At 43.2% G+C, this 16,458-nt stretch overlaps 1 protein-coding gene across 1 annotated transcript in view; it reads left to right on the plus strand.

The window, feature by feature from the left end:
* The window catches only part of LOC144679777 (peroxidasin homolog), a 660,879-nt gene that overhangs the window by 330,687 nt on the left and 313,734 nt on the right, over positions 1-16,458 (plus strand). The gene's annotated exons all lie outside the window — the stretch shown is intronic.

Consider the following 16,458-nt stretch of genomic DNA (forward strand, 5'->3'; position numbering starts at 1 on the left):
GACATCCTTACTTTGCATCTGTGAATGTTTCACTCCTGTGTGGCTGATGGCACCGCACACACCCTCAGTGCTCAGGCTCATGTCGTGGAGATCCAGCAGAGGCCCTAATAGTTGCAAGATTCCAGGAGGATGATGACGACATGCAGTGGGGACACTCTATAGCCTCTGTGAATGTCTGGCTCATGATTCCTGTCTGGCTGAGGGCAGCTCGCTTACATTCTATGATCAGGGTCATATCATGGAGATGATGCTGTGAAACTTTAAATGCACTTGATGCTTTGTCAGCCTTCAGCACCTGTCCCCTTCAGGAGCACAGCATCACTGGTCACAGATGCTGAAGGGATGAAGGCCAGCCCCCGCTGAAAGGTGCTGAGAGCACACAGAGCGAATGACGGAACTTTGTGATACCTGCCCAGGCCATTCTGGCAGTAATGACAAGCACCATTGAGGGCAGGCATCAGTGATGTGTCCAGGAAGTGTGATGCTGGACCACTTTGGCCTGGAGATTACACACTGCATGAGGAAGAGGCCGTGGACTGAGACACCTGCCTTTATCTTGTGCAGGAATCAAGGTTTCACATCTGAGTGACACGAACACTGCTCATCATAACAAGGAACCATGGGCAGAGAGACATTCTTGGGAGCTAAGTTACAATAGTGAACATTATGTACAAGTGAATAACACTCATGCCCAGGCTGTGGAACTATATCTTCTTAACTATCCTAACTCTGCCACTACATCTTGGTGCTCCCCCAACATCCACAGTGGAGGTGGAGGCAGTCTGCTGACTGCTACTCCCTGCCCATGATGACCTTGGTAGGCGTCGCCTGGAGGGCTGAGACCTGGAGGGCCCCAGCCTGCTTTGGGTGTCCTGCTATGGGCCAACTGCACCCACCTCGGCCTGTGGAACTATAGCTGCTGTGGTCACAGGAAGAGGGGATTTGGATTGGCTGGCCATTCCCAGAGTCACCTGGGTCGATGGCCCCAGGGTGTGCAGCTGCTGATCCTCCTCTCTATGGGTGCCCGAGGGTCCCTGGCTGAATCCTTGAGGAGACGGGGAAGCTGGAGTGAGATTGAGCTGCCCAGCACCCCTCTCATATTGACCCTGTTGGAAGCCAACTATGGTGTCAGCGTTGGAGTTTAGCCTGCACAGCAGTGCAGGACTGATGTACTGGACCAAGGTCTCCAAGGCAGCTGCCATCCTGCCAGTATAGACCTCGATGCGTCAGCATTCTGGTACAATCACCTCAGACTGAAGGCGGACAGACTTCTCCATCATGCCTTGTAATCTGAGGAGTGCACCAGGCACCCCTTCCTGATGTTCCCGTGATTGTCTTTGCAGCTCCAGCAACTGATTGAGGAACAAGTCTAGAGGCTCATCTTCTGACTTGGGCTCATCACATTCCTTGCATCCAGTAGACCTCCAAGTGCCAGTGACCTCGGATATCCCTGCCTCCGCCTGCTGTGGAACAAGTTATGTGCTGTGCTCACCAGATCGTGATCTCGAGGCTGCTCTCCATCTAGGTCCCACAGAGGTGTGTGTCCCTGCACTGGTGGAGGGTGTGGGTGGGAGTCATGACGGACCTTCAATGGTGCTGCCCTCAGCGTCCACATCCGAGGTGCTCTTGGCGCTGGGATTGGGGTCAAGGTTGTTGGAGGGCGACGTGGCAGATCTGGCTAGGAAAGAAAATGGAGATTATTAGTGCTTGGCAGCTGCGTTGAACACAGAGCAGTGGACTCCGAGTAGCATTGAGAGGTATCATTTGGGGCAGGATCCTCACGTGGATATTTGCGTCACTGTCCCAGCAGAAATGGTCAATATCCTCTCCAGCCAGCTCCAGTGCACAGCTCTCAAATGGAGTGAGGACCTTGATGTCCGCCACTTCACCCCCCAGTCTGGGCCCTCTCCTGGTGACTGTGCGTGATCTTGTCCTGCATAAGGACAGATGGACAGAGTGTGAGCAAGGAGCATGCCAGGCCAAATGAGAAGGATGCCAGATGTGTGTGTGTGCTGGATGGAGCCATGGACGGAGTATGAGGAGGTAGTCTCCAGAGGAGATGAGGCCAGATGGAGATGTGAGGGTGTGTAAGAGTGTGACTGGTGATGTCCCTTGAGCTGGCAGTGAGTGAGATGCCAGTGAATGTGTGATGGGCTTGTGAGTGTGAGTTGAGAGTGATAAGATGGTTGACTTACCCTGGTGGCACAGATGAGATCATTCATCCATTTTCTGCATTGGATGGCCAACCTCTTCTGTGCAACATTGGCACTGACCAGTGCGGCCACCGTGGCCAGAGCAGGATGTCCGCTACCACACTTAGTGCAAATCTGGGATGATTCCACCCTAAAACCTGGCTCTACCTCTTTCCAGCAGGATGCGGTGCAAACCAACAAGGATGGTGCTGTGTAAAGGCCGAGTGTAAAATCACCTTTGCAGCACTACCTGACTTTCAGCAGCCATCATACAGCAAATTGGGAATTGGGAAGCTCCATCATTTGACCTCAGACTTGTTCTTGCACTGTGCAGTTCTTTTTCCTTCATTTTGTTTGTCACTTCTTAGTCATCTTGTCCTGTCTTGGCAAAGCATATTGCTGAGTTTGAATACCTTTTGAAACCTTCTGAAGGATTTTAAAATTTTTGCCAATTTATTGTGAGACTTTTAATTTTCAGATTTCTTTTTAATTTCATTTACCTACAGTTTGCCTCTCCCAGTATTAGTCTTCTCCCTGCATTCACCCAAAGCCAAACCTCAGAAAATTGGATAAAATCAGCATACTTCCATTTGTATCTGTCCAAAACACCTTTCGAACTATCCAGGTTATAAACGGCACCTATATTGGAAAATCTCACCTCTTAATTTTATATTTATAAATGTGGCACAGAGATTCACTAAAGCATGTTTCTGGCAAAAGTTTAGAAAATAACATAATAACAGGTCAACACAACTTTATTCAATTTGTCAAAACATGATGATAGTTATGCAAACAATTGCACATTTACTAGTATTGAGCAGAACATCTGAAGAATTATGGAACATGATGAAAAACACATTACGAATCTACTCACATTACCTCAGTGACTGTGCTCAAGGGTTTATGTGCTGTCAAGTCATAAGCCCGTTGAACAGTTGCAAATGTTTAGGTACATCTGCATGACCTCAAATGCCACCTGACATGATTTTTTTTTTGCAATAATAAAGTCTTTGTGACACAAATCCATATGAATATGAAACATAATGGCCTGGATTTTGCCTGAAACTGTCAGCATTCGCATGATTACAACTGTGAAACTGACAGCATCCTGGCATCTGCACAGGCGCAGTGAAATGTGGAAATACAGAAGTTGCTGTCAATGATTCCCTGTTCCTCCATATCACTGTTGAACTTCCTGCAGATGAAAATCTTAGAAATCACTTAAATTGACGTGAACTTCCATTTTTATGTTATTGCTTTAAAAACTGTTGAAACAGTTGAACCTTGTTGAATAAGGAATAATTAGGTTTTTAATGGCATGCTAAGCTCTTAATTATTTATGAACAACTCCCCTGGTCCTGAAAAACAAATCTTATATTTGTTAGGCATCAATTTTTTTCCATTAGAATAAAAATTTCATAGGTTTTTAACTTAATTCAAAAAGAAAAATAATTTTTATTATGTTTATGATATATAATATTCCTTAATTCCATGTAAAAATCTCAATCTTAATTTTGTTCTCTGTAAAATGATCAAAAACTGAAGAATAATCGGCACATTTTACTTCCTGGTTTTCTGGCAATGTGAATTCTTCAATATGATTGACTGCTTAGCCTGCTTGATGACCTGACTGTTACTGGTTGTCAGAGATCACCTATAATTGGTGCAGCATCAAAATGATGACAGGAATACTGAAATTCACACTTTCTTCAAGGACAGCGGTGAACACCGTCACCGCGGCTGATGACAAAATCAGGGCAATAAAATATGGCTTTAGAGCTAGCATATTCAATTGAAGGCAGCAATGCCAGAATTAGCTTTGGGTCAAGTTTTCTTTTCCTTCTTCAGATTGCTTGATGCAGATGGCAATGAATGAAGGAGTTGCAATGGTTAAATGTATTTTTGACAACTTCAAGCAATGAGTATGATTATAACATAGCTTAGTACTTTCCCTTTTCATCTAGTTAATCAAGTTGAGCCAAGTTTCTGTCTAACTGATGATCTCTTCATTGTCAATGAATGCCAGACAAAATCCTTAAGCTTGCCAGCGGCAGTTCTGTCTGTCAACCGTATCCTTCCATCTCTTCTTGGCATCTATAATTATTTAGAGTGTTTCTGCTGGATGGTGTTTAGGATTTCAGTCAGGCTATTCCATTATTGCTTTCCAGGAGTGACTAGTTGAATTACTTGGTGTGGTGTTTCAGTCCAAATAGAATATCACCTGCTGGAAATGATAGAGAATTCCAAGGAGGACTCTTTACTAAGACCCACATTTCTGAGTCCAGAAAATTGTGAATCGTTTGGAACAGAGTAGTGTTATTTTTATCCTTCTGTCTGTGTCTACAAGAAGAGGGTTGGATCTTCAATGTACAGAGGTGTGTTTGACAACAGCAGGAGTGTAAGATGATTCTGGTGTTCCTCCAGACAATTCTTCCTTTTCATCTTGCATGAAATGTGCTGTACATTTAAAGATGCCACTCTGAGGTTCCCAAAACTGAAGCCTCCGCCCTAGCTGACAGATTCTGATTATTACCTGCTCTCTTGAGCAGGTGGCAAGTATACCTGCCAAATTCTTTAAATATTTATATGTGGCAGTGATCAAGATTGGAGCCAGCAGAGGCCCAATAAGGTAAGTTAAAAGTATTTTCTTATTTCTTTCTGGGACCTGAAGAAGCAGGAGTTCACCAGCTGATCCCATAAGGAAAGTTTGGGCCTCCTCAGCTATGATCTTGCCAACATCCCTACAATCGAGGGAGCAATATGGGGCAGTCTAGCAGCTGAACTTTCCACTTTCCATTTGTTGGTGGGTGGCTACACAATTATCTATTACTGCTCACCTGGAATGGGATTTAAATGAGGCCTGTTGCAATTGGAACTCGTGCTAACAATTGGTTTACCCTTTTTACGGGCACACAGGTCACAATTTGCAGCCTGCTTGTGACAGTTTCATTGGATATATTTAATGCCACCACCGAACTACCGCAAGATTCCATTATAGGACTGAGCATCTGCCTTGTTCACTGCCTCTAAACACTTCAAGGGCCAAGCAGTGTTGTACTAATAACTCACGGTACAGGCAGCCTTCTTAAAGGGAGCTCCACTGAATAATATTGTTGCAATTCCAAGCATCAACAATGGAAAACCAGGGCAGAGAGAGGGTTCCAGGCTGTGGCAGTGGAAGCCTTAGTGGTGGAGATGGACCGAAGGAGAGAAACCATGCTTTCATAGGTGCAGGAAACCCTACGGACCACCCTCAGAAAGGAGTGAGAGCAGGTGGCCAGGGAAGTCCTTTCCTGGATTCCAGGTGTCTGGCCCTGAGGACCTCGTAGCAGTGCTGAAAGAAGTGTAACGTGGGTGGGCAAGGTCACTGAATGCATTTTCACATGACATATCCTATCCAACACACCACTAGCCTGTCATGCTGCTCAATGCATCACATCCCCATCACTCACTCATCAGCACTCCATGGCACTCAGGACTCATGCCTAACATCCACATACCCCACCTCACCCACACATCTACCATTACTGCCAGTCACATGCTCACCATTCACTGCCTTCACGTACCTCCAGCTATTCAGCTATGACAGGCACGTTACCTAACATTCTGCCCTCTCTCAAGCAGGTCAAGGTGGCACACAATATTACAGCTGGATCAGAATCAGCTGGTGGTGCAGCGCATGTTTTAGACTGCTGCTGTGAAGCACCTTTGGACATTAAATTATGTTAAAGGCACTATATAAATATAAATTATGGTCCTAACAACCTGTTGCTGCCATGCCACAAAATCTATCTTACAGATGTTATTTCAAACGAGCTCTAGATTGATTAAGTGCAATAGATACCTCAATTCAAAAGTTTCAATGTGATATAATCACAAGACATGAATAGGTTAAAATAAATACTTACAGAGAAGGTGCAACAAAAAATTATTACTGTATTTCTCTGTGGAACAAAGGTTGTATTCTACAGCTCTTGAGTATTATCCTCAGAGATGGATTTTCTTTTAAAGTTTCCATTATTTTTCTCTGTCTCTTACAAAGAATAAGCATTATTTCTAAAGATAATTAGCAATTTGATGAATTTTGTATTCTCCCATGTTAAGTGAAATAAATTCCACAGGCCATGTTATATATAAGCTAATACTAGCTTAATCCATGTTTCCTCAAAAAGGTATTAAAAAGTATTCGGTGCTCAGTGATGCCTGGGGCAGGAATTTTAGGTTGGCTTGCGGGCACGATCGGCGGGCCCGGGAGCGGCCGGGGAATAGACTGCTGCCCGCGATCAGCCTCCACTGCGATTTCACGCTGGCTGGCCAATGGCCAGCCAGCATGACGCGCTGAAATGCTCAGCGCTGCCGGGGTGGGTGGGGGCAGGAGAAGGGCGGGTGCTGACGTAAGCGTGGGCATGGACGAGCGCTGAATAAAAGCTCCCTGAAGGCAGAGAGCTGCCTCAGGGAGCTGAAGACTTTAAAACCAATAAATTAAGTTTTTAAAATCCGGGAAAAAAAATGTCCACGCACCACAAACCTGAACATAAACATGATAAAAATTCTGTCCATTCATTTTTTTTTAATAACGGAAACCTCATCCCACCCTTGGATGAGGTTTCATGAAAAATGCAAAGTCCGCTTGGCCGATTCACCCATCTGCCAACCGTAAGGTTGGACGGACCATGAAAAATTGGAGACAGTTACAACTTTAATTGCACTAATTGGCCTCTTCATTTTTGGCAGGCGTGCTTGTGACTTTTGCACCTGGCCACTGACCGAAATATCGGGTGAGCGCGGGATAACTCTGGCATGCTGGCGATTTCACGCCAGATCAGGTTGGGCGTGCACCCGCACGCTGACCCAAAAATTCTGCCCCTGGTCTTTTCAGGATAATATGCTTCAGGATGAAGAATGAATGAAATCCCCTCAAATGTGATAACATCTTAAATTTTGCATAAACCATATTTATTGCAAATTAATGGTGCATGCTTACACAATGTCCTTAAACATTTATGAATCTGGTTAAGTTCTGCGTTCACAGGCTTCCTGGATTACTATTAATTAATCATTTTTGCTGGATGCCAACTTTTAAAAATTGGCCGATTTAATTATTTATGGAAAAGCAGTTTTAGTGTTACTGATGGAGCCTGGCACACTGGGAGAATTGTAAGCTGTAAATCATTTGCTGATGGAAAATATTCTGCTCAACCTTGATGGATTACTTTTCAGTAGGGTTTTCCCTCTTTGTCAAGTGACAGGACCACATGTTTTACCAATTCAGTCTCTTTTCCCTGTCACACAGTATAAAAACACACATTATGCATCATTTTCCATAATGGTGCTTGTTGACAATTATAATAGAAGTGCCCCTGACATTTCTCTTCAATTGAGCAAGCAAAATGAAAGGCCAAGGGCCTTAGTGCACCAAGATTAAAAAGTATAAATTAAAGAACAACATCAATCAAGAAGTAAGGATGAGTGTAACAAACTGGGGGAACATTTTCCCCCCCATCGGTGGGGGAAGTGCAGGAGTGGGCACCAGTGGCTGGCCTTCCAATCTGGGAGTGCCACCATTTTACGTGGGCGGGCCAATTAAGGCCCACCCAGCATGATGCCCGCCAGGAAGCAGGCAGTGGGGGATTCCCTCAGCTGGGAGTGCGCCTTTTCGTATGCATAGCGCACAGATCTCCCTGAGGCAAAGTGCTGCCTCAGGGAGAATGGCTCCGATTCAAAGGTTGACAGAAAGGTAATAAAAAAAAATTCCCTGACATGTCCCCTCATGTGCCACTGTCACATGAGTTGGGACACATCCTTAACTTTTATTTAAACATCTGATAAACATTTAAAAGCCCTTATGAAACCTCATCCCGCCTGTGGATGAGGTTTCATGCTTTTTCCGAGGCTCGCCTGGGCTCCCGGCCTGCCCGCCAACACTAAGGTTGGACGGGTAGATCCATGAATCAAGTTAATTAGTTTTTTAATGGCCTTAATAGGCTGTTGACTGTTCGGCGGGCGCACAGCTGAAAGTCTACATGACGCGGGGTGACGTCGGGACGCACGCCCGACATAACCCCACGTCATTTGATGCGTCGGCAAGTGAACCATGCCCCCGCTCGCCGACCGGAAAATCCTGCCCTTGGTGTACCAGACAGGTTTCATGTTAACAGTAAACTTTGTTTACAGCGCTCCTGATGAAGCTATATGCTTGAAGCAGGTCCATGACTAGAAAGCTCTGCCACTAAGATTACCCACACTTAGGGCTGATTCGTCTGTACAGTCACATGATCCCCAAAACAGTATGAAAGATTTTACTTACAATAACTACATTCCTCCCCCTCTAATTTTGTTTTATATCTCTTATTTACAAGAATATCTTAACCCATAACATATGCAAATATATACAGTTCATGCAATTATAGATTAAGTCTCTGAGGTGGTTTTCTGACTTGGTTAGAGCAACATAGCTCGACGACTTGGGATTCTTCCACTGGATCGACTTGCTCAGGAACTGCGGCATCAGGGACATCGCGAGACAATGGCAGTTCAGAATTATTTATTTCAACGGAGACATCAGGTATATCTATTCTATGTTGATCTAGCACCTCAGGAATCAAAGATTCGACTTCAATTTCAGGGGGAGTAACTTGTTGTTGGAGTGTCTCTCTACTTCTTAGGTGATCCACATGTTTTTGAACAATCCGGTTTTCCACTTTCAATTGGTATGACAATGGTCCTGTTTCAGAGAAAATTACACCAGGAACACAACTAGGTCCAGTTCCAAAATTTCACACAGAAACTGTTTCTCCCACAGTACATTTTTGAGCTTTACTGTGAATATCATGATTCACTTTCTGACTACTCTGGTTCTTCTCTACCTTCCCCTCTTAAGTTAGGGAACGCCTGACTCAACCTTGTACGAAAGCAGCATTTCATTAGTAATTCAGATGGGGTTGAATCTGTAGTTTCATGAGGAGTCGTGCAATAGTTGAGAAGACATCATGAAATTCATGTTTCTAACATTCCTTTGAATAGTTTCTTCATTCCTGTTTTAAAAGTTTATACTGCTCTTTCTGCTAACCCATTGGATGAGGGATGATATGATGCTGCTTTGATATTTTAATCTCATTGAATTTCATGAATCTCTGGAATTCCCTACTAGTGAAAGCAGTGCCATTATCCAAAACAATGACTTCTGGTGGGCCATGTACACTAAAACATTGGCACAGCTTTTCAATAGTGGCACACGGTGTAGGTGATCTAACTTCATACACATCCATCCACTTAGAACATGCATTGATGATCACTAAAAACATGGTACCTAAAAATGGACCTACATAGTCTACATGCAGTCTAACCCAGGGTCGACCAGGCCACTCCCACGGATGCAATGGGGTTGAAACGGGCAACTTCTGCTGTTGCTGACACTGGAGACAGTGTTTAACCATTTTTTTATATCACTGTCTATACCTGACCACCAGATATATTTTCGAAATGCCTGGATGCACATTGTGAAGCTCTGTCAATACTGGTTCTCTTCCTTGTGAAGGGACGATGACTCTTGCTCCTCACAACAAGATTCTATCTTGACAACTTAATTCAGTTTTATGAGCATAGAATTGTTTTTAACTCTTCAGAGACTTGTGGATTTGACCATCCTTGCAATACCTATTCACGGATTCTTGATAAAATTGGATCAGGTTTGTCCAATTCTTTATCTGCTTCGCACAGGCTGGTAAGGAGTACAGGAAATTCAACACAAGTACAACTTCTTGAGGCACTGGAGCATGTACAATGCTATTGGGTAACTGAAGGCGACTGGGTGTGTCTGCATTTGCAATATGCACACCTGGATGGTGCATAAAGGTGTACTCATATGCCGACAAAATCAAAGCCCATCTTTGAATTCTGGCAGAGGCTATTGACAGGATTGCTTTATCTTCACTAAATAAACCCATTAGCGGCTTGTGATCTGACACTATGGTGAAATGTCGACCATGCAAATATTGATGGAATTTCTTTACTCCAAATATTATGGATAAGCCTTATTTTTCAAGCTGCGAGTAACGCTTCATGGCTGCAGGGAGGGTTCTGGAGACATATCCTATTGGCCCTTCGAAACCATCTTCCATACTGTGTGACAAGACTGCTCCCACACCATAGGGAGATGTGTCACATGTTAAAATTAATTCTTTTGATGGGTCATAATGTACTAACAGACATGATGAGTGTAATGGCTTCTTGACTTTTATGAAGGCTTCTTCTTGTTGCACCTTCCAAGACCATCTATGGTTCTTCTTCAATAATAAGTATAAGGGGGCTAACACTGATGACAAATTTGGCAAGAAGTGACCATAAGAGTTTATCATGCCAAAAAAGACTCGAGTTCAGTGACACTGGTAGGAGAGGACACTTCCTGGATTGCCCTGACTTTCTCCTCTACTGGATGCAACCCTCGGGCATCCACTCGATGACCCAAATAAGTGACTTTGGTTGTTTGCAAAGTACACTTCCCTTTTTTCAATTGTACACCAGCCTCCAAAAACTATCCCTAAAACCTCTTCTAGTTTGGTCAAATGTTCAGCTTCCATTGATTCTGTGATCAGGACGTCATCCAGTCACTCTACAACTCGGGGAAGTCCTTGTAGCAGGCTTTCCATGGTTCTTTGGAAAATCCCTCACGCAGATGATACATCAAAGGGTAGGCGTGTATATTGGTACAGACCCTTATGCGTGTTGATGGTTACATACCCTCTAGATGTGCTGTCCAGCTCTAGCTTTTGGTATGCATGGGTCATGTCCAGTTTGGTGTAAATTTTCCTCCAGCAACCTTAGCGTACAAATCTTCAATCCTCGGGATTGTGTATTTGTCTAATTTAGCCGCCTTGTTCAATGTTAATTTTGTGTAATCTCCGCAAATGCGAATAATTTGGCCTGGTTTCATCACAGGCACTATGGGTGCTGCCCATTCTGAAAATTGGACTGGCTGGATTATTCCTAACTCCTCTAAGTGGCACAATTCTACATCCACCTTCTCCTTTAGGGTGTGAGGCACAGGTCTGGCCTTAAAGAACTGGGATATTGCCTCCGAATCTACTTTTATTTTTGCTGGTAGGTCTTTTATCTTTCCCAGCTCATCATGGAATACGCTGTCATACTTTTTTAACAGCTCAGGAATTCCTTCTATTCTAACTTGAAAAATTTCTGACCAATTGAGCTTAATTTCTTTTAACCAACCATGGCCCAGAATACTAGATCCTTCACCTGTTACAACAATCACTGGCAGCTGGGCTGTCTGTTGCCTGTAGGATACAGGTGCAGAGGCAATGCCTTTCACCTGTATTGCCTCTCCAGTGTACGTCTTCCATTGAGCCGTGGTTTGCTCCAGATTCAGTGGCTGCGTACCCTCGCTTAGGCACTTAAAGATGTGTTCTCCCACCACTGTGGTCGATGCTCCTGTGGCAGCCTCTATGACTAGAGGCTTCCCATTCACTTGAAGGGTGACTTCTGCCAGTAAACAACACTGAATGGCATTGTCATGTACGCCACAAACCAAATGATCTTGCAACATGTCACTGAGAGTATCTCCAAAGTCACAGTGCTCAGTCAACTGTTTTAACTTCGCGATATACATTGCGATTGATTCACCTAGGGCTGTACTCTGCAGTTCAGCTTGAATCTTTGCATAATCACCAATGGCTTAGGCTGAAAATGTGTCTTCACGAGGTCTACCAGCTCATTAAAAAATTTGGAATTGGGCACATTCAAGGCCGTCAGACTATGGATGAGGTTATATGTCTTGCTGCCACAGACATTTAGAAGAATTACTTTCTGCTTCTCCTCTGCTGTTATTTCATTTGCCACAAAGTAGAAGCCTAGGTGCTCTATGTTGACTGACTCCAGTCTTCCATGGACGAGTTACAAGGGTCGATTCTGCCAAAGAGTGGCATGACTGGTGAGTATACTGTTCTTTCTTCCCTTAAAGAATCGATATACTCACATTCAGGAGGCAAGGTACAGTGTCAGAACTATTTGTCCTCATCACCAATTGTAATAAACTTGGTGTACCATACAGGTTTTTTGTTGGAAACAGTAAACTTTAGTTAAAGAGCTCCTGATGAAGCTACATGCTTGAAGCAGGTCCACGACGCAAAAGCTCCGCCCCTAAGATTACCCGCATTTAGGACTGATTCATCTGTACAGTCAGATGATCCCCAAAACAGTATGAAAAGTTTTACTTACAATCACTACAATGAGGTAGTGGTAAACTTTGCATTTCACTAAAATTGTAGGTAAAGACTAAGGTGGTGGAGATTTCTAGTTTGGAAATTGTCAGAAAGAATGAGTTAGAAAAAGACACTTTGCAATGAGCTGTGAGAATGAGGATCCCATTGGATAGTGTATTGAGAGTTGAGAAAGAACAACAGAAAGTTCAGAGCAGAAATGACTTTGGTTGTCCTAATAAAATTGGAAGAAATGTAAAAGTTACAAAAAACAGCGTAAGAGAAAGTTTGGAGGCTAGTGGGTGAGAAAGAAATATCCCATTAGCCACATGTTCTTATGTTCAGCAGTGTAAGATTTTGCAATAATAATAGATGTTGTGCAAGGACTGACCTCTGATGGGAAGTTTTATGTTCTGTAAGAAGTACAAAAGGAAGTCGTATTTATCCTTTATTGGATGGATGGAACAGTTTTGAATTTTTGAAACTACAGGCGGAATTTAGTGCCATCCTCCAAGGTGAGTTTGGTAGCAGGGGCAGCACTTAATTGGACAGGAGGATGGCGGGGGTGAACCTCACTGCCTCCCCGCCTCTGCCCTAATTCTGTCCGGACGGGAACACGTTCACCCAGTGATGGGCATGGGACTTGCTGTGTGGGGTTGATTGTGGGCTGCAGTGGCGGGGATAGACACTCAATGCCTGATCAAGGGATCTGGCATCGAGAAGGCTGGGGGTGGCGGTGTCCTGCTGAAAGCTACCCACATCCTGCCATTGCTGATGCGTGGCCTGGGTTCCTTAGAGAGGTTTCAGAGCCTCTGATAGGCTGGCAGTTCTCTGAGTGGGTGGGGGGAGCAAGGGTGGGGGGAAGGGTTGGTGGCAGGATTCTGCCCTCGGGTTCCTTGATCCTGTCCAGTTGTCGCTGTCCAGTTACGTACCAGATTGGCACTTAATAGGCCAGGCCTTCACAAAGGGAGGTGATGCAGTGCTCTTGTTGGTTCTCCAGCCTCCATTAAATACTACCCTACTATTCTGATGTTTTGGTTATTCTAAGATCTTAGAGCCAAGTTACAGCCTTTTTCAATTCATTGGTTAAATATTTGATGGTATTTTATAAGAAGCTTCCAGTTGCTGTTTTGCTTCCTGTACGTTTGAACTTTCATTTATGTATGCATAGATTTTAATAAGCTTGACTTCTCCACAGTTCTGAAACATTCACATGAACCTGGGTAGCAATTAAATGGATTCAGGCTTTTAAGACATGCTGAAGTCAACACAACCTAAATTTTTTGGACGTACTATCAGCAGCAGCCTATTTGATTTAATTGGGTACCATTGCCAATAACTCAAGTCCAACCTCTAAGCTCACTTGCATCTGCAATGAGGAACTTATCCATCCAATTGCAAACAACTAGGACTTGATGATTCAACAGCTGGGTGAGATGGATAGAATATGAGATGATTTCCAAGGATGAGGTGAGCGGCACTTGAGAAGGACTTTCACATAGTAATATCAGTTGGCACAGATGAGAATTTTACTATAATCAAAACTATGCTGCCTTAGATTCTCAAACACACTTTCAGACCTTTAAAACGAATTACCACATAGGGCAAAATTTTCTGCCTGTCGGGCGGACAGAGCGGGAGTGGGCGCAGGCGGACGCAGACGCGGACTTGATTGGCGCCACCCATTGGGTCCAAAGAGCGCAGAAATCTCCCTGAGACACAGAGGTACCTCAGGGAGATCAGTTTTAAGTCCAAAAAGTTTAATAAAGTGGCAAGAAAATTTTTATGACATGTCCCCTCATGTGAAACTGTCACAACAGCTGGGACATGTGCATTAATTTCAATAAAATTTTTTGTCAAAATTTAAAATCATTCATGAAACCTCATCCCACCCATGGATGAGGTTTCATGAAAAATGCGAAGGACGCCTGGGCTCTTCGCCTGCCGCCAACCTTAAGGTTGTACGGGCAGCTCCGTTAATTATTTTAATTGAGAAGTTAAATGACCTTAATAGGTTTTTGACAGTTCGGCGGGTGCGCAGCTGACTCGGATGTGCGCCTGCCAAACTGAAAGCCTGAATGATGCGCGCTGACATCAGGACGCACACCCGACGTCACCATGTGTTATTTTACGCCTCAGCAAGCGGCCCCATCCCCGCTCGCCGAGCCGAAGATTCAGCCCCAGGTTTTAGTTCTGACGACTATTTGCAATTTGATTTTCGCCACGGGAATCTTCAGTGCTGCTGAGTTTTGTTTGGTGGCTTTTGTTGTGTGGCTTTACATTATATTGTGGGCCAGGTGTCAATGTTTTTCTTCTGCTTTGCTTCCTTTTTAAAGCAAAATTGTGTTTGCAGGCCAAGGCTTTCCTTAAAAAATAACATGTGTTTTGATGACGTTAATGCCCTATTTTTAAACTGAAATATGTTTAATAGCTACAGAGTTTCAAAACATGAGTAACCTGTTTACAGTTAATAACTATTACAGTCGTATAATGGCTGTGTAAAAATCAATTGAAGGCTACTCATTGATCATTATGTTATTCGTCCACTTTTGCTCCTTTTCTCTCCTGAAGATGCTTGAGTTCAGCCCTGCAGCTACTGGGTTTTTCTACATTTAGCTCAGTCACGCACCTACAGTGTTATGTGAGCCCAGAAGGTGTTAATGCTACTTTTGAACATGTGCAGGCATCATAACTGTAAACGATTTGGCCCTCATGCGACACACATTTTCCAGCAGCAGCTATCAACCAAAGATAGAACTCTTGACTTTTCTGTCTCTATAAAGGCACCAGGGCTCATCACAGCACCCCTGCCGAGATCAACCAGCTCAGCAGAGAAGAGAATGAGACCGGTACTTCTGGGTTTATTGGACTCAGTTCCATCTTGAGCAATTATTATAAGATTTCAACTACTTGTGAAAGATTGCCAGTTTAATTGTGTTTTTTCTTATATGTCATATCTATAAGTTCTGTAATTTTACATCACAAAGTATAGCTACATGTTATATTTATGATTATTACCAACTGAGTAAATGGGTACAATAAAACCTCTGAATGGGAAACCCTAAGTGGTGAGCAGACCCTACACATAAACAAAAAAATTAAAGTGCCTTGAGCAAAATTGGTCATTTTAATCAAACTTTTATGACAGGGTGTTATTAATTGACATGTACTATATAGCCTGTCTATATTGAATTTTATGGCAGTGACAATTAAATATTGACTGGGCAGAAGAGGGAAAGCACAGAATATACTTCCTCAAACAACTTAAGGTGATTAAGCATGTTATTTTACAATTAATTATTCTGGCAAAATAAAATTAACCTAAGCTTCATTAGATTTTTTTGCTGTGTGCTTTATTCCCTCTTCTGTTTCCTACTACTGTAAATTGGAAGGTTTTCTTTTAGCTAATAATATTTAGCATTTTTAAAGTTACTTTGCAGGTTAACTAACCATGGCAGCTCATTAGAGGTCAGTCACTGAATGTCGTGTGCACCATTTGGGTAGATGTTTGATCCTGACTTTGAAACTAAAAGGAATTCCAGATGTAACAACTGAAGTTATTAATTAGAAGGGCAGCTTCATTTTTTCTATCATGATAGAATTCCACCAATTAACTTCCATCTAACAACATATTTTGGGTATTACATACATCTGAATTTTGAGCTGAAAACAAGATCTCACAGGCAAGACAGTCTGAGCGAATGGTTAAGTAATCTTTAAATGTTGGATAACATATCCTGGCATGGAATCCTTTACCCACTTGGTGGTTTTTCAATATTTTTAAAAATAACTTGTAAGAGGTTTGGCCAGACTGTAACCAACTGAGATGCATATATAGTAAGCGGCAGCAATGGTGGCAACTAAAAAGGATCATTGTCATTGAATGTGCTGGTAGATGCCAATTACTTGAGATATCACAAAATTACAAAATCCATTTCACATGTATAAACTCATCTTGTCAATGTTGTTACAGAATAGAAAGACCAACTGTTAGCTATTAATAGTCATTTGTGGAATTCTATCATCGCTCCAGAAAAAATTGGGAAGAGCCCCAG

This window comes from Cetorhinus maximus, chromosome 4, assembly GCF_964194155.1.
Source record: "Cetorhinus maximus chromosome 4, sCetMax3.hap1.1, whole genome shotgun sequence".
Classification (NCBI taxonomy): Eukaryota; Metazoa; Chordata; class Chondrichthyes; order Lamniformes; family Cetorhinidae; genus Cetorhinus; species Cetorhinus maximus.